This window comes from Athene cunicularia, assembly GCF_003259725.1.
Source record: "Athene cunicularia isolate RWA chromosome 2 unlocalized genomic scaffold, athCun1 chr2_part1, whole genome shotgun sequence".
NCBI classification, from domain to species: Eukaryota; Metazoa; Chordata; class Aves; order Strigiformes; family Strigidae; genus Athene; species Athene cunicularia.
In genome coordinates, this window is record NW_020799095.1 from 113,795,430 (window position 1) to 113,821,458 (window position 26,029).

The window sequence follows — 26,029 nt, forward strand, 5'->3', positions numbered from 1 at the left end:
TACAACACACATTCTGTAATATATGGGTTTTTTTCTAAAGACTGACACTTTAAAAGCATTCAAGTGTTTCAAAATCGTTCATTCAATTTTGTTTTCTTGCTACAGAAGTCAAGAGCTTGTCAGTTTCTCTTTCCTGGAACACCAAACACCCACAATTCCCTCTGAGTCAAGCATCAGGCGAGGGAAAATGGAGATGAGAAGTAAACATAGCTACATATTCTGGAAATTTTCAAGAAACAACTTGCAACTGTTGAAAAGATGTTCTTAAAACTTACTTTACTTTTGAATGCTTACCTCTACATTGAAGGTTGTGTCTACTGAACTATAACTGCTGTAAAGTGTTGAGTATAATGTACTCTTCAGGAGAATATTTCAGATAGAAATCTGAGTAGATTAAAATATATACTTAAAATAAATGCTTTACTAGGGAATCATATGTATAAATTTCATCAGGAGTTGCATCTATCATACCAGTATAAATCAAAGTAAGGACCGGAATCTGCCTATACTCCCTGTACCCAAACCATATACTAACTGTGTATATGGTTCAAAATGGAGTACAGAGCAAAACCTTAATCTAATATTATTGATTCACTGAATGTTTTTAGCTTTAATTGGGAACTGGCAAGTTTCACTTTGGATGTAGGAAGCTTCTGCCCTTTAAGTAATAGCATACTTTCTAGCTTCAAACCACAACTCAGTCCTTACATACACTTTCCTGCTGGATACTATGACCAAGAGTCTAAGTCTTTCTCGGTGTAGTAAAATCCTGTCTTTTTAAACCAGATTAAAAGCAGCTTCTGTGCATTTCTGCATTCCTCACTGTGCTTTTTGTACAGCTGTGCACATGGTCACACATGATTCCCTATGCTCAGGGACAGTGTTTCCTTTCTAGATTGAGATTTAAAAGAGAACCAGTTTTACTCTGTCTTCCAGTTTTGTGTTTTCTAGCAGGCACTGTTGTGTACTGCTCTGCCCTCACAGATACAGTTACCCTTCACAAAGTGCCTGTGGCCCAGATCAAGTACAGTTCCCAAACTGGGACTGTATCATATGCATACAGTGAACACCTAGCCGTGTGTAGGTGCATGTGTAACGCAAATGCCCCCTGCACAGGGGAGGCCAAGGCTGATGTTTGTACCATTGCTGTATCTGCTTCTGACTGACACTTTGAGAGGAGCCCTGAAATCCTTAGGAAAATGCTGTAATTGTCTTTTTATAGCAATTCACTACATCTGGAATTCCATCTCTTCTTTTGACTTTTGAGATGTTTTATGTACATGTTATAGCTCTGGTCCATTTGTGAGATTTAGGAGGTGACTGGTATGGTCAGAACAGTCAATATCTTTGCCATAGATCAGTCCTGGCAGAAATTCATATTTTGGAGGCCTCTCGATTCTGATACTTCTTCTGGGTCTGTAATATGTTTTACAAATCCTTAAATGGTCTTTAGGAAAGAGAATTTGGCTCAATTTGTGTGCAGTGTGGGATACAAGGCAAAGCTGCAGAGGACCAAGCCTACCAGAATCCTGGTTCTGACCATGGGCTTTAGACCCTTCCCTGTTACAAGTGCCCCAGCTGGTTTCACCAGACATTTTCCAGGGAAATGCTGCCTTCACGCTGGCAACCAACCTGGACATTACACATTCAGCAGTGTGCAGAAAGCACTATAACTTGTACATGAAGAAAAACAGTAAATCCGGCTGTAGACTAAATAGCAAGAAGAGAAGCAACAGTCAGGCAGACTTAAACTGCAGTTGTCCCAAGTATACAGAAAATTACATTATGAGCCTGGCACACACAGCGAAGTTTCTGTTGCGCACTGAGAAAAAAGCTTGCAAATATAGAATGGGATTTCAAAATGGAAACATGCCTAATAAACATATTTAAGGATAATTAACAGGCCAGATAGCTGTGAGAACTGATTTTGTCTTTTATTATATCTGCATATTAGGGGCATGGTGGCAGATTACTTTTGTTAACCGTATACAATTTTATTGCAACATTAATGATGTGTAGCCTTTGGTGGGGTGTGTTATAATCTAATATACTGTAAGGAGGAAAAGGCAGACCTAATCTAACCCATGGCTGACTTGTTGCTGTTCCAGGAAGGCACTCTACATACTGCCATCAAATTTCTTTATGTGCACATGTGGAGATAGCATTGACCAATCAATAAAAGGAGTAAAGGGATAGTTCTGACCAACTAGGGTAAATCTAGGACACTTAGAATGTCAGATTTAGTAGTTATGTCAAAGGTATATTAACGGTGATCTAGGAAGACTGTATTTCATACCTCTTTGTAAACATTTCCTTCTGAATGAATTTCTATATAGTTCACATTGATTTCTATCAATAAATATAGTTCTTCTCACATGGTGTCACAAACGCTCACCCTGATACCAACTTTGTCCTAAATAAAAGTGTAGCCCTGTGATCTATAAGCCTCTTAGAATTAATGATCTTAATTTGCTAATAAGAATGATCCTCTTAAACATAGTGTGTTTTCAAGATCCAGTGATGTGTTTCAGAGCTATTTGGCACCTGCCTGAACTCTGGCCTAATCCCAATCTTATACTGTGTGATAGTTGCTCTGTCCTAGATAAGCTATTCAGCCTTACTAAGCTCAGCCCTCTTCCTGGCCCACAAGACCCCTAGAAAACCAAGGTCATCAACATTTTCTTGCATTCTAATAAAATCCTTCCTTGATCTAGAAAATCCTCCCTGCTGTAGATACTGTATGAATAGATTTTCCTCACTCCTCATCAGAAATATTTGTAGCCCTGTTGAAAGAATCTAGCTGCAAACTCAATTCTTCAATCTGTCTTGCCACAAACCCTCACCTAATTTAACCATTTAACAAGTTAGAGACACCCACACCTGTCAAAGCACTCATCAATAAGCCATTTTGTCTGGTGATTCTAGCCTGCCTTCAATCTTTTAGTATTTTAAAGATCTAATGCTATATTCAGAGTAGTTTCTGTCCTCCAAAAACTAACCACAGCCCCAGTCCCATCCCATCCATCCATCCATCCATCCATCCATCCATCCATCCATCCATCCATCCATCCATAAACCAAAGTCTTTGATGTCTGTTGTTCCGAAGATGAAACCTGGCTGGTAGCAGCCATTGTTCAGGACCTGCGTTCAAATGAGTGATATGTATGGGTCATTGTCTATAGTTGTACTAGACAGCTCTCAGGAAAACAAGAGATTTATCTTTTTGTATTCATGAGCCAAGAGTCTAAGATGAGAGCTGGAGACAGGGCTGTTAGGAGTTGTTAGAATTTAGTTAAGGCCCATGTTTGTAACTGTGACGTGACATTTGAAAAGTAACAGTGGAAGTAACTAAAGTGACTGTAATCTCTGCTTAATCAAACCCTTGTTCTCATTCCATCCTAGCCCCATGAGTAAGACACTTCTGCCAGAAAACTTCTCAAGTGACATTTCCCATCAGGAGCAGCACTCATCCTAGCATTGAGATTTCTCAGGATTTGTCCACACACCACATCGCATTTGGTACTCTCTACCACAGACCGAGCTATAGCATTTTCTAATACTCAGTGATGCAAAGGAACCATAGAAACATCATGAAGAGCTTTACTCTTCTGGCAGTTAGATCTACGGCTTTGAGGAGTAAGACTTCAGTATAACTGTTGAACCACAACTCTAGTATCAGCCCTTAACCCTTGGCTTAACTGTAGCTGTATGATACATGTCCAGAAAGAAGTGACTGTAAAGCATTTGGACCTATTGATGAGAGAATTAATAGTCTTGTTTATATGTGATTATCTTCAGCTACAGTATGGTCCTACATTGAATTATCTGAGTGCATGTTCTCAGGTCAGGATTAGTTCTAATATGGCTGTATGGCAGCCTGCATAGGCCTGCTCCTTTTGAGGAAATCACTTAACATTTCTGTTTCTTAAATTGTTTGGGTGGGGACAGATGGCTGTGACAGACCTTGTATATTCTCCTCTTCACAGCTTCTCCAATAGTCCATAAACCCAATCTCCAACACCCTACAATTTCAGTTCTTGGCTTTGTATCACCAAAAATTGTTAGCTGTGCCAAATTTGGGAAGCAGAGTGGTTTTTGAAATATGGAAAAGTATCCAGTAGGGACAAAACTAAAGCTATCAAATTCATTGAACAGATTATAAACCATATTTAAAGCTATTTCTCCATGGGTTAAAAGCTGGTTCATTAACAAAAAATTTAAATGTTTGCCGCTCCTCTACCTTGGGACAGCAGAAAAAGTTCTGAAAATGTGATAGCTCTGTGCTGTATTGAACAGAATCAAATCCTTCATATAAGCCAAACTTCAGTTCTCTACTAATAAAATCCTACATGTCACTTTATAGAGCATGTTTATTCTGTAGTGAAAATGACACAAATCCTTAATACAGCATCAGTGCTGCCTATTGGGCTTTGTATTCTTATAAATGTTCCCATGGGAAATCTGAAGGTTGGCACTGGTAAACTGTATTTTTAAAATATCACAGATGGGGTGGAACCCAGCATCATGTTTCTTATTACTCTGGTGATCTATCTAATGGTATTCTTTGCTGCTGAAATCTAATAAAAAATAACATTTTTGAAATATTAGATATTGGATTAAAGCTCCTAATTGTCTCTTTCATAACCAAGGAAGGTCCATATTAATAATTCTTTACAGAGCCATTCAAAAGAAGACATCTGTTTCGGCATACATTGTGAAACTCAAATCTGTCCAGTGCAGTTTTATTCATTTGTTACTTTCCATGAACAAATGTGACTGCACATTTATTTAAATCTTTAGAAATGTGGATGAACAAACAGAAGACAAAGTAAAGTTAAACCTGAATTGGAGACATGCTGTTAAGGAAGGAACAGTTCTACTCGCAGTAGGTGGTGTGCCCTTGCAATAACCCAGTGTAATAATTCTGATATGGTCAAACTGTGCCTCTCATATTCACTGCCTCAAATGGATGGACAGTTCCAAAAAGAGTGTAAAACCCCCACTTACATAGTAAAAGGTCATAGGAAAGAGAAGAAATGCCAGGCTCAGAGGCTGACCTATTCAGAATATAATCACACTTTTTTTAAAAAGACATCTACATTACAAGTGGTAGAGATTTTACTGCACACTCCTCGCTTTCGTGATGCAGCTACTATGAGTAGGGCACTCAGAAATTAACAGGGTGTGGCACAAAGTTTTATTATTCAGCCACCATTTCTATTTGAGTTATTAAAAGTTTATACACTAGAGTGAGGGATTTAAATTTTCAATGTACTCAGACATCAGTTTTCTGGGTTTGGCTTATTGCTAGAAGGCAATTCTGTCAAAAGCTATGAGGATGACAGTCATGAGAGTGCTGCCCTCTGTTTGCTATAGCTCCTATAGGTTGTGAGCGTTTTCAATATTCTCAAGTTCAGTTTTGGAAAGATCACATTTTTATGACTTTGTTTCAAGTATGACTGAATTCGGTGCTTTGCAGAGGAGATGGATCCATATAAGTGAAGGAGAAGGTGATAAAATTTGTTTAAAAGAGTGAAGGAATGTTCTTAAGTGACAGATCTGTAATGCATGCCCATCTTGGCCTTGAAGACAGAAAGCATTGATAGGAGAGTAGGGACTCTGTTTTATTAAGGAACATATATTCTCTAAGCTGAAGAGTATAGAAAAATTATTCTCCTGTTGATGTTCTGATGTCTATGCCACTGAGGGGCAAATTTGGGATCAATGTAAACCCTAATTTAAATCTAAACCTGGAAGTCTCTTTGCTGTACCAGCAAAACTGAAGTCCAGAAAATTACAGATTTTTCTTCTGCAAATGATCTATTTATGTCAGCAGGAAAGCGTAACAGCATTGATGGAGTAAAGAACAGCTTGGTGCTGTCATGAGCTTCTACTAGATAGACTGCATCTCAGTGATGATCCTTATTTTTGCTCAATAATGTTTACAATGAGACCGATTCTTGGAACACCAAATCTCCAGAAGAGTGCATCTTTATCACAGGGCAAAAAGATATGTTAATACTGGTTTAATTAGGTAGCAAGTGTCAGCTGTCACTGTCATTAAACTAATCGGTATTTTGTACCAAAAACATGCCACTCAATGTTGGTGTCTATGAAACTGTAATAATACTTCACAATTCTACAGTGCTTTCCACCCCCAGATAATTTTTGCATTTTGCATGTACACAATGTTGGACCTGGTAGTCTGTCTGGAGGAGGCACTTAGCAGGCAGCTGACCTGAAAGACCCTTCATGAAGTGCAAAGAAAACGAAAGCCGGTGTTGCCTCTTGGGGTTCCCTAATGTATCTACAGTGTTACCAGAAGGTTCAGGAAGTTGCATCTGTCAAGTGTGAAATTCTTAAGCTCCAAAAATGCCCACTTAGAGAATTAGGAAACACCTGGAGATTTTCATCCACCAGAATGCTCTCATCTCTTCCTCATATGTAATATATAGCCTATACACACATTTTTTCACAAGTGTTTTATTGCCCATTTGTTCAAATACACATTTTATGGTTTTATCCCTTTGAAGGTGTGAAAGCAATACTTATTTTATATTAAAAATGTTTATTCATTTCCAGTGATATGATTTTAGCCTTCGATTGTCAATGTTCTGCTCTTGAATGGGTCTAAGATGAAGTCTCATCCACTCTAACCCAAGTTTTTATAAATATGAAAATAAGATGACAATGAGGGGTTAAAAGTAGCCTAAGAAAATTCTTAAATAACTTGTTTTTCTGATGCTTTAATTTGTAGCCTTGACCATCATCAGGGGCATAAATTAATTTATAACAGCTGTGGATGAGCATTCAGGGTTGGGACCTGAGTTTTGTCTTCAGAGGGATATGTTGAAAGTTCGAAAAACTCATCAGAGTCACCTTAAGTACATGAGCATTTCTGGTGCATTTTGCAGTTTTACAGCTTTGCTCCAAAAACAACATTATGAGGTTATACAATGAGACACTTAAACAGCCAAGGGACACAGAAACACTGTCAGAATCACTAGAGTGCAGTTACAGAGCACTTTATAAAGTAATATGAGTAATTGCATGTAACAATTGCCAATATCCACAAGCACTAACAATGTCTGTAGTGCAGTAGGTGAAGAATGCTGTGGCAGACTTTTAAATGATGATTATCTTCTGCAATAGTGATTCATTCCAAACTAGCAAGCTTGACATTTCCCTGCAGTGGTTTCTCCTTCACCTATTGCATCTGGCCTTCACTAGTGAAAGTGATTTAGTAGTGACAAATTTTACAAAATTACAGTTTTTGGAATCCTCATTGTTCTAGCTAATGTTCTCTTAATTTTGTTCTGGTTTATAAATGTCTTCACAGATTTCTTTTAAGCTGGCAGGTCCCCAGGTACTGTGGAGATGGGATAGGCTGCTTGGTTTTGTTTCGTGTAAGAAACAAACCCAAGACATTGTTGGAACTGGTGCACTTTAGCTCTCTGACAGGCAGTGGTGGATTTTCCAAGAGCATTTGTAAGAAAAATGGGTTGTAATAGTCTCAGTATTTAGAATTGCAACAGAAGTCTACTGTTGCTTCCTCAGAGGAGTTTCTCAGAGACACAAGCTGTAAATTGCAGAGAAAAATTAAGATAATGCCTTTGCTCAATTAGCCTACATCTTCTATAAAACAACAAACATACAGTGACAGGTTTTGATGAAACAGAAGAATGAACCAATAGAATCCGAGCGTCTTAAAATACCAGTCATAACCTTCCTCTAACTTGCAAAATAGCTTGCTATTTCTTTAAACATCGTCCTATCAAGTAATCATAGGAATGCTGAAGCCTTTTGCTAACTAGAAATAAGTCCATTTGCTGACATTGTCAGGTGGTCAAAAAGATAACCAGTTCCCAACAGAGTAGTGGTTGTATGCTTAGTCCCAAAGACAAGACTTGATGAATAGGAAACCAAACTCTGAAGACAAACTTTCAGTTCTGTAGTGACCCCTGAATTGTAATGATGATCACTTTGGTTAATGGTCTCTAAAGTGGGGGAGAGGAGAGTTAGAGAAGAATTAAGAACAAGCTAGTGTCTGAGGACTGGTAGTGCACATGGAAAATTCACATTCATCTCTCACTGACCAAGCTAAGAAGTCAGGCGTTCCACTGATGAATTTCCCATCTAAATGTTTGGTAACTGATGCATTTCTGTACCAGTTCTTCATTTTTTATAAAATTGCATTTTCTAGCTAAACACCATTCATCAAAAAAATCCCAGCCATCTTTACTTTGAAATTAAGGGGTAAACTTTATTATGAACAAGCACAGAAAAAAAAAAAAAATCTTTGTACATGCTAGTGCTTGAAAAATGTTCATGTAATTTGAGGACCTTGAAAAAAATTTTCTTTACATATTGAAGTGTAAATGCTGAAAGAATAACTAGAAGTTTTTCATAGTCCTTTTTTTTTTTTTTTTTTTTTTTTTTTTTTTTTTTTTCTTTTCGCCTCCAGAGATAATACACAGAAGAGCAAATAATGGTACAAATGAGAATAGAACTTTATGCTGTTTGACATAAAATACACAATGGAAAACTAATATAGTTATATCAATAAATCTTTTAAATGCAGAGAATTCCCTCACTCCAGTGTTGTATTATGAATTCAGTAGCATAACACTTTATTTGACAGTTGGTAGCAAAATTTGAACTCAGATTATTAATAACCTTTCCACAGTCTATCATTAATGTCAGTGGGTGCGGTTTAGGAGTTTTATTTTGGCAAGTATAATATGTTAACATATTAACTGACTGCTCGTATAGTCAGAGCAGAAATGCTAGCCAGGGAAGGCATTTCACGCCAATTCTGAAGGCACTAAAAATAAACTGCTACTTACCAACTGAGACAACTTGGTAAATGTCTGATTTCTCCAGCCTTTGAAGTGCTACATCAGCGCTTAGTCTAGAGTTTAAGACATTTCTTTCAGTAAGTATTTACATAGAAGAGGACAGTTTGGCTACAGGACATTTACAGCAGATAAATCATGTCAGTGATATCTTGTCAAGTTTAACATCCTGTGAAAGCAACTGGTGTCAGTATGTTCTGCTGAAGAGGATGGCTGTAAAATCAGCCTATGGAGCTCCTGCCTATTGAACTAGACCATGGGACACAGATTCAGTTATTCATATTTTATGTTAATGTATGAGGTCTGGTTTTAGTGGTACTGGTAAACACAATACCGCAGACTACAGTTGGTACCATATTAAGGGGCCACTGTGTCAGCATGGAATGACATATAAATGTAACTCTGCACCAGAAACTGAGCTAGATGAGCACTTGACAATTTGTTTTGTATTAAGAAATCAGCATGAGTAGACTGCCAAAGGTCGACTGCAATTTTCCATTACTATTCTTTGTTCTGGGAAGAATTACGCTACTTTACCCTTTTTGGTGTACTGGTACCACAGGTAGTCATTGTTCAAGGTTGTCCAAGACTCTCCTAATCCTCGAACTGTTGCTTCATAAGATACAATATCAAGAAAGGGCATATGCTCTCTCTTTCTGTACATGGACTCACACCCTCTCTGATCACCTTCCTCTCCTTTGAAGCCATGTAAAGCCTGGTAGAAGCTAACCTTAGAAGATAAATCTGAAGTTAAAGAGTGTATATAAAAAACTGTGCATGGAAGTTGCCTTGAAGAAATTATCTAGTTCCTTCTCCTTCTACCAGGCTGAGAACTCAGACCATCCCTGACAGACGTTTATTTATAATATATTTTTTTAAAACTTTGAATGAGGGGTCTCAAAATCACTGTGTTTCACTGCTAAAGACTGGCGAACTATTTTAACATCGGTTGGAACTTTTTTTCCTAATAGCTAGCATAAATGTTTCATGTTAAAAATTAACATAATTACTTCTCCTGCTCACACAGGATACAGAGAATATTGATCATTGTCTTTTTTATATTTATTACAAGAAAAGTCACTTTTCAGGCTAAGCAATCATAATTTTTTTCAAATTTTCTTTACATTATGATTTATAAATCTCTTATACTTCTTTGTTGCTGTGTTCATATTTTATTAATTTCCTTTTCTGAAAGTGTGATGCAATTGCTGACTTATCTTTGGTCTGTGCTCATAGTTTAATGTGTTTAGTCAAATTTTTACTTTCTGTCTTGTAACCTTTTCATCTGGGCTATTCTTTCTCTGGTGTGTTCATTAATACATTGTTTAGACAGGTTTAAAAACTTTACTAAGGTCAAGCTAATTTAGATCTATTACTTTCCACCAAACAGAAGAACAATTTTTCTCTCACAGGAGAAAATTATACAGTCTTAACATGGTATGTCCTCAAAATCTGTGTTGATTGTTTCTTGTCAACTTGTCCTTTCAACACTTAGAGATGGATTGTTTAAGAATAAGGACAGCAATGACAGTTGTAGTATGTTCTAATGACTGTAGATGTTAGCTTATCTCATATGCAACACCCTAAAACTGCTTTTATTCCCTTTTCAAGATGACTACTTTATTTCACTGTTCACAGTTGCTCCCCTGTGGATTCATTCTGCATCTCTAATACTTAAAAAAAATTTCTTGTCATTCTTTAATATTCTAAGCATAGAACTTCAGTGCATTTATTCAACTCAAACTTTTTTTTTTTTAACCTACTTATTTCCTTTTCTGTCCTGATACCTATTCTCTTGTTGAAATTAACTTTGTTAAGCATCTTTCCATATTTAACCTCTTGTTTGGGCAAAATGGCATTGGATAGTTCAGTCTGCACAGCATTATATAGTTAATTTTCTATTAAGTTATGGACCTAATTTTCTTTGACTTCTAAATGACTATAAAATCTTCTTAGCTATGCAATATTGGATGAAAGTAAACCCAGTAGAAATCATATTTAATGATTCCCTTCTGTTTAATATTTTGCCTGAAATCAGACATGGGATAGTTGTACAAAAAATAGCACAATTAGTTTGCACCGCAGAAGGTTCCCAAAAGACATACCATGGAGGTATCATGGTATCAGTGAACTAGAAAATATTCACCTTTTCTCTGTATAAGTATTACTGTACCTTGAACATGTAATTGGGTTTATAAGACTTGTTTTCCCCAATGAAAATGTAAAGACAGTGAACAATAAAGACTGATATTAAAGAATGTTTTAAATAGCTAATGTGATAGCACCACACTGTTAAAGTTACTAGGCTAACTTAATGAAGTGACATTACAATATGATGTATATTGTAACAAATTAATTTTCATAATACATACAATTTAATCACAGGTAATTCTACACCACAGCAAATTCTTTCCCCCATCCCAGGTCTGACTTCACCATGTACTTTAATTTAGAACTTTATTTTAAAACTTGAAACTTCCAGTTCTCAAATGCTAAAGGGAAATGGACTATTTTCATACATTGTGTGCCCATTTTCAAGTACATTAAATCCTTATTAAATTCTTACTTTCTGATCAGATAATTAGAAAATTTTGTTTTGTGAATAACAAAGTGACAGACTGGGATTTTATTCCAATTGCAAACAGTTCCCATACTGCTATTCCAGAATTTCTGTACATGTGGAACATGTGTATTACTTTCAGTGGCACAGGTTACCCTCCCCCACTACCAACCCCACACAGCAATAAAAGGCAATGAGATAGTTAAAAGTCAAGAAATAAATATAGAATTAAAGGCAATAAGTAATTTCCTCTTATTTTAATGCCACTGGACATTTTATGTCAATGTTCTGAGGACAGGGAAATTTCATGAGCATTTTATTTTAATGTCCTTCTTGGAGATATCTGGTTACTATCATGTGATTAAATTTCTGTATTTTAAATGCAAAAACTGTGCCCTTCCTATTCACTCCCAGTAGCTGGTGAGAAAACTGCCAGAAATCCCTGATTTGGCTCCTATGCCAAGGCCCAACCACTGCAATGAAGTTTCAAAAACATTAGGATTCCTTGAGTTTTGAGTCAGTGGGAAATGAAAGATGCTTTTCCTAATTTTATTCCTAGAGAATAGGACATAAGGGTACAAAACGACATAGAGGGCATCTCAAAGATAATATAGATCTGTAGGACATATATCTCTCATGCCATGCTGCCTCGAGGCCAGGCTGGTTCCAGTGTGCACGCACGGCTCTCCTCTGGTAGGCCCTATACAAATCCTGAAGAAATGATAAAAACTCTTTTGTTTGACACAGAAAAGCTGCAGGGTACAAAGCATAAGGAGCTAAATGAAAAGAGACGGGTGAGCTATGTGGGCTTTTTTGTCTTTCATCTTTTTGAATAATTTATCCAGCAGTAGATGTGTAGATATGACATATGGAATAATAATATTGTTATTTTGGAATTAGGGAAAATTCCAATTCTTAAGACTGAGAACTGACAGAAAGACAAGAAACAGCAAAGTCTGTATTATTCTTGCATACAATGTTCACTTAAAAGCACAAAGAGTTAATCTTATCATCCTACACATGGTTGCATTTATAAAAGATAAAAATCACAAACAAGTAATGCACAGTTACTTGTTACATATTCTTCCCATTACAGTTGACAGGTTCATTAATCATACAGTGTATTTTACTATTAGAAGCTGTAAAGAAGATCAAATCTCTTGTAATTTTTCTTCTTCTTTTCCATTTGATAAGTATGTTGTTTCAATGTGCAGATAAAATATAGTGTCAGTCACAAACAGTCCCAAGAGAATTGCAACTCTCTAGTTAGAAAATTCATCCTTATTTGCAATGTAAAATTCCACGGAAAATGCATCATTTCCTTTTTAACTTGACCATTAGATTGAGTAAAATGCATATGCCTGGGTATTCACAAAAGAAGTAATCCAGAATGAAGTGCCTGTGGATATGAGCAATGTTTAAGTAATAGAAATATTGCTTACTGCATGTTGAAAGCATTAGCTATGAATACCCCTATTCATAACATCACATTGATTCATAATTAAAGCCCTGTGAAAATTATAGAGAAAGTTGACATGTTTCACAAGCTGTTCATGGTAAATGTAGCAAATTTTACAGTTTGTTGTGACTTGCCAATAAAGAACTCTCGGGAAGAAAGATAAAGAAGTGATTCTATGATACTGAGTTTTAGCAAGCGTGACTAACACAAATGATGACCTATGCAGAAGACTTAGAATCAGTTTTTCAAAGACTTCCACTTTAGAAGTAGTAGTCTAACATGTCTAATGAGAAATATTTTGGTGGATGCACAGCAGTAAATTCTAGCCTACGTATGAAGAAGAAAAGCCTCAAGAAATAAAAATAAGTCAAACCTTTTACCCAACAAAATTGAAACAAAGCACTGCAAAGATGTATGCAATTGTGAAGATATACTATGAGATCTCACTGTTTTTTCTTTTTAAGGAGGAACAATAGTAATTCTTAGTCCTGCTATGTGTGACCTTGTAAAGTGTACATGGTCTGCTTTGTGTTAAGATTTTCACATCAGGTGTCCCACTAAATATTTAGAAAGAAACATTTTGAGCTAGACTATACCAGATGACACCATGTAGTGAATGTGCATCAAGCCGATTTTCCACAAAACTTTTTGGAAGCATCTGGGTATGTTTGAAGACTTGTGGTTTAAATGTCTTCACGAAGAGGGGAAACGGAATTGTTAATTTTTTCTTACACCATCTTTTGATCCCTGTAAAATCAATTTGGGCTTTCTGTAATACTAAAAAATAAACATATCTGATGCACACCAATACTGGGTTTACATTTCTTCATTTTTGCTAAAATGGAAGTAGAGGTACTGTCCTACATGATAGTAGATTCCTCTTTTCAAGAACATTACACTTATCTTTTCAGTCCAAAAAGTAAAAAAGTACCATAGTCATATCTCGCAGTCTAAAAATCCTAAATAAACACTGCTGAGGTTCCCATTCAGATTATTTCTAAAACAAGCTTTCATAGACAAAGTGAAACTGCTTACATAGGTTACCTCTATACAAAGTCACTGGAAGCTCGCTCTGAGATGCCAGCTTGGCAAGGTAATTTATTGAGTGAATAGTTGGAGCACTTAAGGAGGAATGCAGGGCTGCTGTACTTTAGAACAGGACATAAAGTGACTGTTAGTCACTTCTTCATAGTGAGATGTACAAAAGGGCTGTAAAACCACCTCCTAAACTAGTTCTGATACTGAATGAGGTTCAGGAAGGTTGGGAGGTTGTAATTTATGAAGTCAAGATTATTAATTAATATTAAGTATAACATTGCTGATACTGCTTGATTTTCTTTCCCTTGTATTTGGAATTTTTTAAAATTGTGTCAATAAAAGACAAATTGACATTTGGAAGTCTAAATTGGGAATACTTAAAAGACGTGTTTGAGTAAAAAGATCAATACACTAAATTGGATAATTGTTAATACACTAGTTGAGGAGTTAAGGCCAAATCCAATGTATTTTATAGAGATATATTTGTAGCTAAAGCTACAAGTCTTACCCTGATAGTCACAGTGTTTTTGAATTAAAACTACAATCTTGCCAGTGTGTATAAGAATGTATTTAATTTGCATTCAATACAAATAAATATGAGCCATGTGCTCATGACAAATCATATCGGCAGGTTTCTCAGCTGGTAACATAGGAATTTAGCTGTTGGAAGCTTGCATTTGTGGAAGGCAAACCAGCCAATGGTGTCTGAATGAGGGAAGGTGGGAAAATGCTGTTGAGCTGAAAAAATTACTTCAGCAGATGTGAGCAAAGTGGCATCTACAAATGTTAAGCAGAGAAATGAAAAGGGGACATTTCCTGAAAGTGATGTTACTTTGTGTGTGTGTGTGTGTGTGTGTGTGTGTGTGTGTGTGTGTGCAGCAGTAATGATACCATTGATTTCAAACAAAAAGCAAGCTGTGACAAACATCTTGAGAGATATTTGCATAAATGGAGGCTGCAAGCAGTTGAACTTACAGTAGGAAAGACAACTAAAGTAGAAAAAATGGCAAATGAGATATTTTCTGTGAGAAGAACAAATGCATCATAGAAAAAGTTTGCGGATTTCACAGAGGCTTTTGCGCTGCTAATGTTTCATTTCATGTTCTGCACAGCCCTGTTATGAAAACCTACTTGAAAGTTGCTTGGGAGAAACATACCTTATGCTGGTGCCATACCTTGTTTAGATCAACTGGGAAAAAAATACCTACCAAAGCTTGTCGAAAGTCATGTGAAACTGTTTCTGCACTGTTTCCATTCAAAGACCACTTGACCTTTTTGGAAAAAAAAAACCCACATGGACAGTCTGTTTCTCCCAGGATGTTTCTCATGTACACTCAAATAAAAATTAAGTTAAATTTAAAATGCTAGTTCTTGTTTTACAAACTTTGTTTTCATGTGGTTATGTGTACAGAAAATCTATAAGTGCTTTTTCTATGGTTTATTCCCCAGGTCATTTTGGGGAACATCTGCTGATATTTGTGATGTAAATGAATTGAAAGCACTATGTTCATCAACACCTTTAATAGCAGCACCATCTTAGTCCTGTGGGAAAAAAGAATTATAGCTCTGGGAAAGGACTCTTGTTCTTAAATCTCATCCAGTAGGTTTTGCTTTTTCAGAAAATATCAAATGGGGGTTGGTGGTGGGGGGTGGTGGTACGTAGCTATGAGAAACCCCTGCTGAAATTTGAGACCTTTGTGCATTGACTGCATGTTTTTCCAGTGCTAACTTACTTTGAACAGAGCCAAGCCAAATATGCTTTGTATCAATTAGTGTTTTCAATATGATTCTCATTTTAAAGAAAACTTATTCATAATGATGAAGTCCAATGTAATTTCTGATGAGATGCCCAAAACCAGATTGTTTTCCAGTGCTGTGTATTATTGCATTGAGAAGTCTACTGGTGCCTACTAGCACTGTAATTTATTTTTTTTTTTCTTACCAATATGTCTTTCAGAATGACATGCCAAAGAATCAGGAAAGACAACCTCAGCAGTGTTTCATTTCAGAGCAAAGTGTGTGTGCAAACCAATTTTTTTCCCTACTAAACAAATTTATAGCTATTCTTTTCCATAGCAATTTTAATTGTATCTTTTAGGACTGATGCCATTACTAATGTATGCTTTGCTACTAAGATCTCTGTTTGTTTGTTGAAGTCAAATCTGCATGAACTGGTAGCCTTAGGTGTTAATGTGGAAAAATGCTGACATTTATTGTGAAATTCTTTGAAAGTATCCTGTCAAAATCATAGCCACATGAAGTCAGTGGTGAGAAAAGCAGTTCATCCTCTCCATACCCTGTTCCAGGTTGTAGTTTGATTTGTATTTTTCTTTTTTGGGAGATATTAACGCTCAGACTTATTTAGGAAATTTTAATTTTTTATGTGAGAAAATCTATTTTTTAAAAAATCTGCTGGATAATTCTGCTTTTCTTCATTATTATAATTTTCTAAAAAATTAATACTAACGTCTGTGAGATTCAGAGGAATCTAACAAAATTGTTCAACTATCACTTAGTTCTTGATCCATGAAATAAACTATTATATACAAGAGGACATATGTGGACATGCTCAGTAAATCCTCAAATACTGCATACAAATATAAGGTTTTCCCATTTAATTTAATAAATTTATAGATATTTGCAAGTTTTGTTCTCACTTCTAGACTAACTGGATAAAAGCACTACTGTGTCCTGAAATATTTTGACAACATCATTAAATACAACAGTAAATGCACTGCATTGACTGAATTCACCACTCTCTTGTATTTTTTCTGGTGTTCAGTTAGCTTCTTGGATTCTAGGATGCCACCTTGGGACAAAGTGTTTATTGTGAAGAATACACATTTCAAGTTATACCGGTAACAATTTATATACTGCAATGTTAGCCAGAAAAAAGACCTGGTGGTGACAGACTTTTTAGTCCCTTCAGGGATTGTACTTGTCCATGCACAATTCTACTTGTATTTCTCCTCTCTGAACAGTTTACTATTTCCCCACTATGTGGTCTAAAAAGATATCTTATGAGACCTGAGTTACCCCTGCTGAGCTCTGCAGTCTCCTCAGGATCGACCATATAGGGTGTGCTCCAGTGACTCATTATTTATGAAACAGGTAATAGAGGGACTGGAATATTACACTCGATATGCATTTGGGGCACTTTTCTGTCCACATAGATTATCTTTGCAGCTCTATAACACCAAAACCACATCACAATGAGAAGGGGGAGCCTTTGTAAATACCACCAATGTGTCAAAATACTATCTTATATCTAGTTCCAAAGAACCTAAAGTATCAATATCACTCATGAAATGTTACTTTTCAGCTAAAAGGCATGCAAATTGTTTACTTCAAATATCATAATATCATTAGTTTAAGAAAAAGAATAAAAAGATTTATATGCAGGGATATTTTCTTGATAATCACTCCCTCCCCCTTTCAAGTAGAGACTGAAATAATTTCCTGCCAATAATGATGACAGTAGATTAATGGACTAAGAATCTGTTTTTCTAAAACCAAGAGATTATCCACAAACCCTTGCTGTTGATTGTGCTTAGTGAGAGAGGAGGAAAGCACCTCTTCCCAGTACTGTTGCAATAGCTGCCTTCATTTGTCATGGCATAGCAGTCTTTTTCGTCATTACTTTTTTCTTCCTTTAGGATAGAATCTGTAGCATAGGATACTTTTCTCTTGAAGTTAATCAACATTGTTAAAATGTTTACTGTTTGTGGTGAAGGAATGGGTTTTTGTCTCCCAAATCCATCCATTTTGTTAACTCTAACTTTTATTGACTTTGTTAATTTTTTTAAAATTCGGAAAATGTCAGGAAGCACAATGTAGCCTATTACGTTGAGTAAAGCTCTGACATACACATGTTCACTGAAAATAGTGGATTTTCATAGATATAAGTCAGAGCAGAATTTTGTGGTTATGTTTCAACTCCTGACAGAAGAAGAGAAACTCAGATGCCTTAAATGTGTAGAAGTAGATATATATCACAAGCACGTAGAAATATCTACTGGATTAATTTTAAACATTGTAATAGATAGGTTGTACCAGAGCCAAGGTATCCTATATTATTATAAATTACTAACTTGATACATTATATATACAGGCTATTCAAATAATGTTAAAGGTAAAAAAAAACAGTGCAACTGCACATTTAGTGGAATAAGAAAAATAATATATAGCATAAGAGTTACTAGAAAATAGGTATTCTAGAAGCTATCTTTAGAAGGATCTTCATCTCTGCTACAATCACATCAACAACTTTAACACAGTGCTTGTAAAATTGATGAAGCAATGGTTAAAACATTTTAATAAAAGCTGTCTCTTTTTCTTTGTGTATTACTGCTCAATTGTGGGGCTCTGAGTACTCTATATGCTGTTCCAGCAGAAATTAAAATTCCAGTATTTTATTAGCAAATTTCTATTAAAACAATACAAAAGAGAAATCCAACAGCCATTGTTCAGAGATACACAAAGATGATAACAATAATTTGACTTTTTTTTTTTTTTTCAATAAGGGATAGTTTAGGCAAAAAAATAAACACAGAATTACTCAAGAATGAGTGTATGTTCAAAATCAACTGAAAGTCTATCAGAGGAATAATGGGTTTTTTTTTTTGCAAAAAAACTACATTTTAAGACAAAATCTTATGGCTGGGTATAATTTCTGGGTATATGACTGAGTGATCTCTTCATCCCGGTCCCGTGTTCCTACACACTAGGAAAATTATCCAGTTCTTAGACTGTTATAAGCTGAGTATCAGGAATGTGTATCGTTCAGTAATCCTCTGAGAGAAAATAGAAGCAACAAAGCAAGAATGTAGATTAACCACTGAAAGACATGGCTTGCATTTGTGAATTGAAACAATTTACTTCTAGTGAATGGATGGTGGACAATTAATTTGTAGTTTTTCTCCTCCACTTTGGGAATTTTCCTTGTTCAAAACTCATACATCTGTAATGGAATTGCAGATGTAAATTCAGTACTCTATTATTTAGAGGATTCACAAGTTTATTGGCACACCTCCTCCCACTTTTAAAAATAACATCTTTCCTGATCCATTGTGATTCTTCTCGAATCAGAATTACATCATCAGCAAAACTTTTTTAGTTCGTGTTCTTTCAGCTGAATAGGCAGTGAGGCACTTTACTCTGGCATCCCCCTGATTGATGGGAAAATTTCCAATCATTATCATTAATGCAGAGGAAACTCTTAAGGTAAAAATTAATAATAGAGAGGAAAGAAAAGGAGACAGTTTTGTTGTGCTTTCCTACTTTACAACTGTATTGCCCTGCCTTTGGAGGCCTCTTCCTCTGGCTGACTTCTGTGAGACTCAATAAGGAAGAACAGTAGCCATCAACAATGAGGACAATACTTTTATTAATCAAACATCAGTCTGGGAGGTTAGCTTAGCAAACTGAAGTTACTGTCCTTCCCTGATAACCATTTGTTCCCAACAGGTCACAAAAAAATCTGTTTGATGAGAATACACAACAGAATGCCTGCTTCACTAGTCCTGGAACAGACTATATGGAAATGATCCTGAATTAGATCTTTTTGGACCTAATTGTCTTGTCTGAAAATTCATCATGGTGTTAGGTACCATAAAACAACTAGCATTTATTGGTTAGCTGTTAACTTGTGCAGTCAGCTGTTGTCTCTTCCTTTGTCACACTTTGTATTTTATTCTCTTTAAAGGTCTGGTTGCAATTTCATTTTCTGACTTACCTGTTTGACTTGTGAAATTTAACATTGTAATAACATACATGCAGAATATTTTTCAGAATAGGCATGCAATTTTTGGTCAATGTATTCAACACACCTTCTTATCCTATTTTAGATTGCATAGTTGAAATTATCCTAAGTCAAGATACTGAATTGTCCAAATCCTATTTCTCATATTTGAAGCAAAATAGCTCAGAATTTTTACCCAGTGATACACGTTTCCTATAACTGCCAAGAGGATATTCTAAAATGATTGCGAGTTGAAAATAATGTGTTGCAATATAATATTTATGAAGTTCAACTTGCTTAGATTATCAGAAAGAAGATCAAGAAGTGATTTGATTATGGTATGTAAGTACCTACACGAGGAAAAATAACTGGTACTAAAGGCTTTTCAGTCTGGGACAGAAAAGAACCATCATAACAAGAACCAATTGGTAGTTCTTAAAATACTCAAATTCAAATAAAAAATTCAGTACTCGTTTTTAACAGCAAGGATAACTGAATATTTGAACAAACTACCAAGGAAAATTATAAGTTCTCCTACTTCTGAAGTCTTTATAAATCTAAACTAGGTGTCTTTCTGAAAGGAATGCTTTAGCAAACACAAGCTTTTGAGTTCACTTTGGTTTAATGAAATTTGATTGCTGGTGTTACATATGAGATCAGGCTACGAGTACAATTGACCTTCTGGCCTTAAAGTCTGTGTATCCTTGAATAATTGAGCAATACATCTTTGCTTATTTTGTACATTTGCTGACATTTTCTGTCATAATGATTTCCTTTCCACATATTGCAATACTTTCTGGAAATAATGTTGTATCAGTGAGAACAGAGATAATATAGGCCTTTGTTATAGCTTCTTTCTTCTTTCATAAATAAAGGATATTTTGAATAAAAGTACTATCCAAATCAGGTTCATTTTCGTAAAAACTTTGATTTTGAATGTTAGAAATTAATAGAAACCATAACTTTGAAAGCACTCTACACATTTCTTGAGCTATTATTTTAAAGCTCAAGATTTCAACAGAACAATCCAGTTTGAGCAAAACACTTAGTGTTTATAAGTATATGGCTTCTCTGAAGGCAGGTTATCCAGGGTATACTCTATGTGCAATTATCTTATTGGACAGACTTATTTCCTTGACTGAACTTTACATAAACCCATGAAGTAAGATTGGTTTCAGATATACAAGAGTGAAATAAGAATTGTCAATCAAAGAGAAGTTTTTTCCCCAACAGTGCTGAAGTAGGAAGGTTAATAAATTCTGTAGTAAAGGCTTCACAAATGGATTTTGTTTGTCATCAGCAGGTCTCAAAAAGCATGCTATATACTGTCAAAAAATTCAGTGTCCCTCAGTGTATCCATAATGTAGCTGCTCTTATGTCTTACAGGCAAATGAATCAGGCTTCTCTGCATAATATTAATCTCAGACATGTTTGCTGATTTGATATCACTAACTGCTTTCCCTTTCTTCCTTTTCTACTTATATGAGAAAATATGTAATTGTATTTGCCTGCTTGAATTCTTATATGGACAAAAATACAGGTCTATTAATATAATTAATGATTTGTAAATAATACTGAGAAAATAACTTCAGGCCATATGTTCCTTCATTTGCAGTCCTTTTGTTTACTACAACTTTAAGAGTTCTTTTCTCAAGGCTGCGTCTTATTACTGTTATCCAACCAGATCTGATAAATATTGCCCTAATTTATCTGATCTAGACTTCACTCATTTCCATTTCTGTTCTGGGTTTGTTTTGTTGGGGTTTTTTTGTTCGTTTGTTTGTTTTGTTTTGTTTGTCTTCTTTCTTTGTCATGTCACCCTAATGGATGTTCAGGAAGCCTTGGAAGTGTTCTTTCCTTGCCTCCTAAGTGCTGCTCCCTATGGTAGTATACCCTATCTATAACTAAGTTGCCTATGGTCTAGCTTTCCATTGCACAATCGATTATGCCAGACAAAGAACATGCAGGCATCACTGTCTTTATAATAGAGAATAAGCCTGATTTGCTAACATTTTATACATTAGACTGGATGTTAGGCAATGGATTTATGAAGGTCAATTTTTTGAATATGGAGATTGTTAAATTCTCTGATTTGCTTTCAAAATTAAGAGTATTACTAACAATAGACTAAAAAAGTCCCTTTCGCTAAAACATGTCTCTAAAACCCCTCTGTAAAACATTCTGTTACACAGAATAATACAAGCGAGAGATGAGAGGGTTTAATTCACTTTCACAAGCTTTAGGCATATTGCTTAATGCACTACTGGGAATGTATTGATACCATTACTGGAGATCAATATAATAGTAAGAGACATGTACTGTCCAAAGGTAAAGATGGGTGAATCTTTAGCATAAAGACCAAAGGTCTACCTTAAGTGATTTCAAAGGCATAGAAGCAGCTCAGTGGTTTAACTGAGCATTGATTTTTTTTTTTTTTTAAATTTGAAATATTTTGCCATTAAAAGTATTATTTTACTATATACTGTACACTCTACTGGATATCACCACTTGAAAAATTAGCAATTCCTAGTCTTCTCCATAACAGTACTGACTCCATAAGTAATAGCAACTGAGAATGTGAATTGTAAATTTTGTTCATTTCTTTTTTTGGACAACTGCTGTTATTTTAGCTATTTGCAGGGTAGGCCAAGAAAAAGGTAGACTGAAAGACCTGCATTGTACCTCTTGCTTTTAGAAGACAGTCACCTTTTATATACCAGATGTGATGAAACCACAAATCCTGAGAGAACAGACCTAACTGTTATTGTTTTGTTTTAAGGATAAGGCATGAATTCTTTTTAAGAGAACAGGCCATACAGCTCTTGATTACAGAATCCAAAATGGCGAAGTGATTACCATTTAAAAATTACAACTCTAGTTTGTATCATTTTCCATTTTTGCTACAGCTGCTGCCATGAGAATGGAGCCATGTTGTTGGCATTTTATGTTCTCCTTGCAGACTCTGTCACAGAAACAAAACATGGAAGTTTGAATATCTACCCTTGCCCATGGAAGACAGTTGAATGCTGTTCTTCTTTAACCTTTTGTAGACTCAGTATTGTCACTGATAAGGCATTCTGGTAGGCATTATTCCTCTTTCCCCAAAGTTGTTGGACCTGCACAGGGGAGTCAAAGAATGCCAGATAATCAAATGACAGAGTGCAATAAAGGGCAAAGGTAGTGAAATTTATTTCAGTATTTTGCTGCAAGTATGGGACTTTTCACATTTTCAGCCTACTGAGGCAAAGGTTGCAGAGCTAAAAACATATCAGAGTATGAGGATATTAGATCAATTATGATTATGTTAATTCTGAAAATTATGATGAGCCGCAGGCACCTCTTTAAATTGTCTACCTTTAATAAATAAGCTCAGGGATGCTTCTTTCATGCTATATTTCAGGGCAGAACTTGTCCAGCAAAGTTATCTAAATATTGTTTCTGCATGATTCTCTTCTTTTTTTTTTTTTTTTTTTTTTTTTTTTTTTTTTTTTTTTTTTTTTTTTTAATTTTTATTGCCAGCTTCATGAATGTCTTCTTCTCTGTGCTCCCAATAGCCATGCTTTTGTGACTTTTTTTTACATCTCTCCCTTCAGGGATAGGTCAACTTTGAAACCAAAAGTATTTCTATCTAAACAAACTTCATTTCCATGTCTTTCAATTTCCAAGTCTTGCTCTACATCCATGATGCTGGTCCAGATTTAGCAGTTTTGAGCTCTATTCCCCCTGATTTATCTGCTTTGCTCAGATTTTGCCTGTTGAATTCAATTCAAGGTGGTTCGGTAGCTTGGCCACTGTCTTGGGTCTTAAATCCTTAACTTAGGATAAGCTCTACTTAGCAACAACTAAAACGTCAGTGTGTTATCAACATTATTCTCAGACTAAATCCAAAACACAGCACTGTACCAGCTACTAGGAAGAAAATCAATTCTATCCCAGCTGAAACCAGGAGAGTGTGCTACAAATGATAAAATGTGTCCATATATGATATTTGATTTACAAAGGACTCAAGTACAGAAATAATTATTTACTTCACCTCTTCTCCCTTTGAAGAATGGAACTGTCTGAAAGCTCTGTCAGACTGGAGTAAGCAGAATTTGCCTTTTTTCCATCCTTATGGAGGGTGGTAGCCAAGGAATGCCTTGTTTGATGAGTTCTCAGGGAAGGAAACTCTATATCTGCTTTGAAAAAACCCTGTCAATTTCTGGAACAGTGAACTATAAGCACTCTTTAAAGACAATAAAATGACATTAAGTAGCAATTCAGCCACTTACTGCTAAGCTCTGGTGCTGTAAATACTTACTGTTGCACATTACTGCAACCTTGCAAGTAAACCTTCTAAGTTCAGACTCTGCGAAGACAAAGTTATACACATGCATAAACATTTCAAGCATAAAAAGACTCATTCCAGGAACGTGAGAATGATCAAACATTCAATGATGTTCTTTATAATTGTATTTATTCTTTAATGTGGAGTTATCCATTTCTTTTTGCCATATTAATCTCTACAAATGAGAAAGTTTGATATCTTTTTAAATACTGCAAATATACAAAATCTCTTAAGAAACAGACCGGTAGCACAAATTCAGAAGATACTGTGAAATGGACCATATATACACAATGCAATATGCACCACAACATGACTGGGAAAAAGTCTGACAAACCTTGCAGTACTGTGTACCAAATCAAAACACCCATCAGGTAAGTAAAAACTGAATGAATTATACTTGGAATAAATTCTTTTCTTTAGTAAAGAGGTTATTATCTATTTGTTTTTCCTGTCTAATTTAATGTAAATATATAATGAATGACCTTTCTTTCTTTTTTTTCTTTTTTCTTTTATTTTTTTTTCCCTGAAATGCTTTCTCTGAAATATGATAGTAAATCATTGGGTTTACAATATAGCATTTTTAATGCTGACTTTCTGCTCTAGGAAGATATTTGTTATGTAATACAGTCTTAATGTACTAACTAATTCTTTTCATGTTAGCACAACAACATAGCATCATTGGTGACATCCAACAAATTTGCCTTGGTAGTGGTGGGAGTGAGATGAAGCAATAAGAAACTCAAAATGCAATTGTAAATTTACTATTTTAACTATGCTACATTTATTTTTGCAATTACATTGGAATAACTAAGCATAAGCTTTCTTCATACAAAATGTTCCCTCAGCTGTCCTACATGTTGATCTAGATATCTAGAATAACATTCTCTTTTCTGCATGTATTTAGGATTTAGGTAAACACTAGCTAAATATTTTGCAGTTCTTGAAATGTGGTTTTGTAGGAGGATATCACAAAAAAATGCAAAGGAGTGAACTACTCATGTTTACAAATGTTATCTTTTGTGATTTTGAACATCTCCCCTTAATACTGTTAACTCTAAATCATGGAAACCAAACTCTCACTGCTTCTAACTTTTCAGAAAAATTATTTCAGTTACATTTGAGATTGTGGCTTTTTCTTCTAAGACACTCAATTGCCTCAGCCTTACAAATCTGAAAAAATGTGACCCAGAGCATGGGAGGAATACAATGGCTGACATCTTAGAACTGTCCTGGGAGCTGACCCTGGACATTGGGTTTGCAGCCCGCAAGACTGAGTTTTGTTGTCTGTCTCAACAAGTGCCAGGAACTTGTGTTAGATTTTAATTTTTCTAATATAAACATCAAGCAGTAAGTACATATAGAAAGCAAAACAGTAAGAACAAGAATCTTACCAAACCTAAATACCACACTGAACACATTATTTTGTCATGGCAAGAGAACAAGAGGGAGAGTGACCCTCACAGACAGTACTAAGCTCAGTGCCCTGGAATGCACCTCCTGGAAAGTGATAAAGCACTATAATATTAAAACACACATGGAAGAAAGAGATTTCAGTGAGTTTTTCATTTTAGAAATCATTTGGTTGATTACTACCTTAGGTACTACAACTGAAACAAGCTAGTAAACTTTACTGGGCATTGTGTTCATTCCAAGAAATACATTTTGTTCCTGAAAATATTCTGGTGTCTTCTGCTTTCAGCAGTAGAACATGTACTGTAAACATTTTGTAGTATCAGATTTTGCACAGCATGTTTTTGAAACTGACTAGATCAGTTATGCATATTATCTCATGCTAGTGCTCACAAACATACCCTCTACTGACTTCAGCAGGATCATAAACAAAATACTTGTCTGCTAGTATTTATTTTGAAGAAAATGTCATTGGAAATTGCTTGCACAAACTTATTTTCTTTCTTTGCCCAACAATAAGAAACATAAACCCTGTGTCTTAAATGTTACTACATTTTTCTTTTGGCCCCTCCACTTTCCTTCCTTCCTTCCTTCCTTCCTTCCTTCCTTCCTTCCTTCCTTCCTTCCTTCCTTCCTTCCT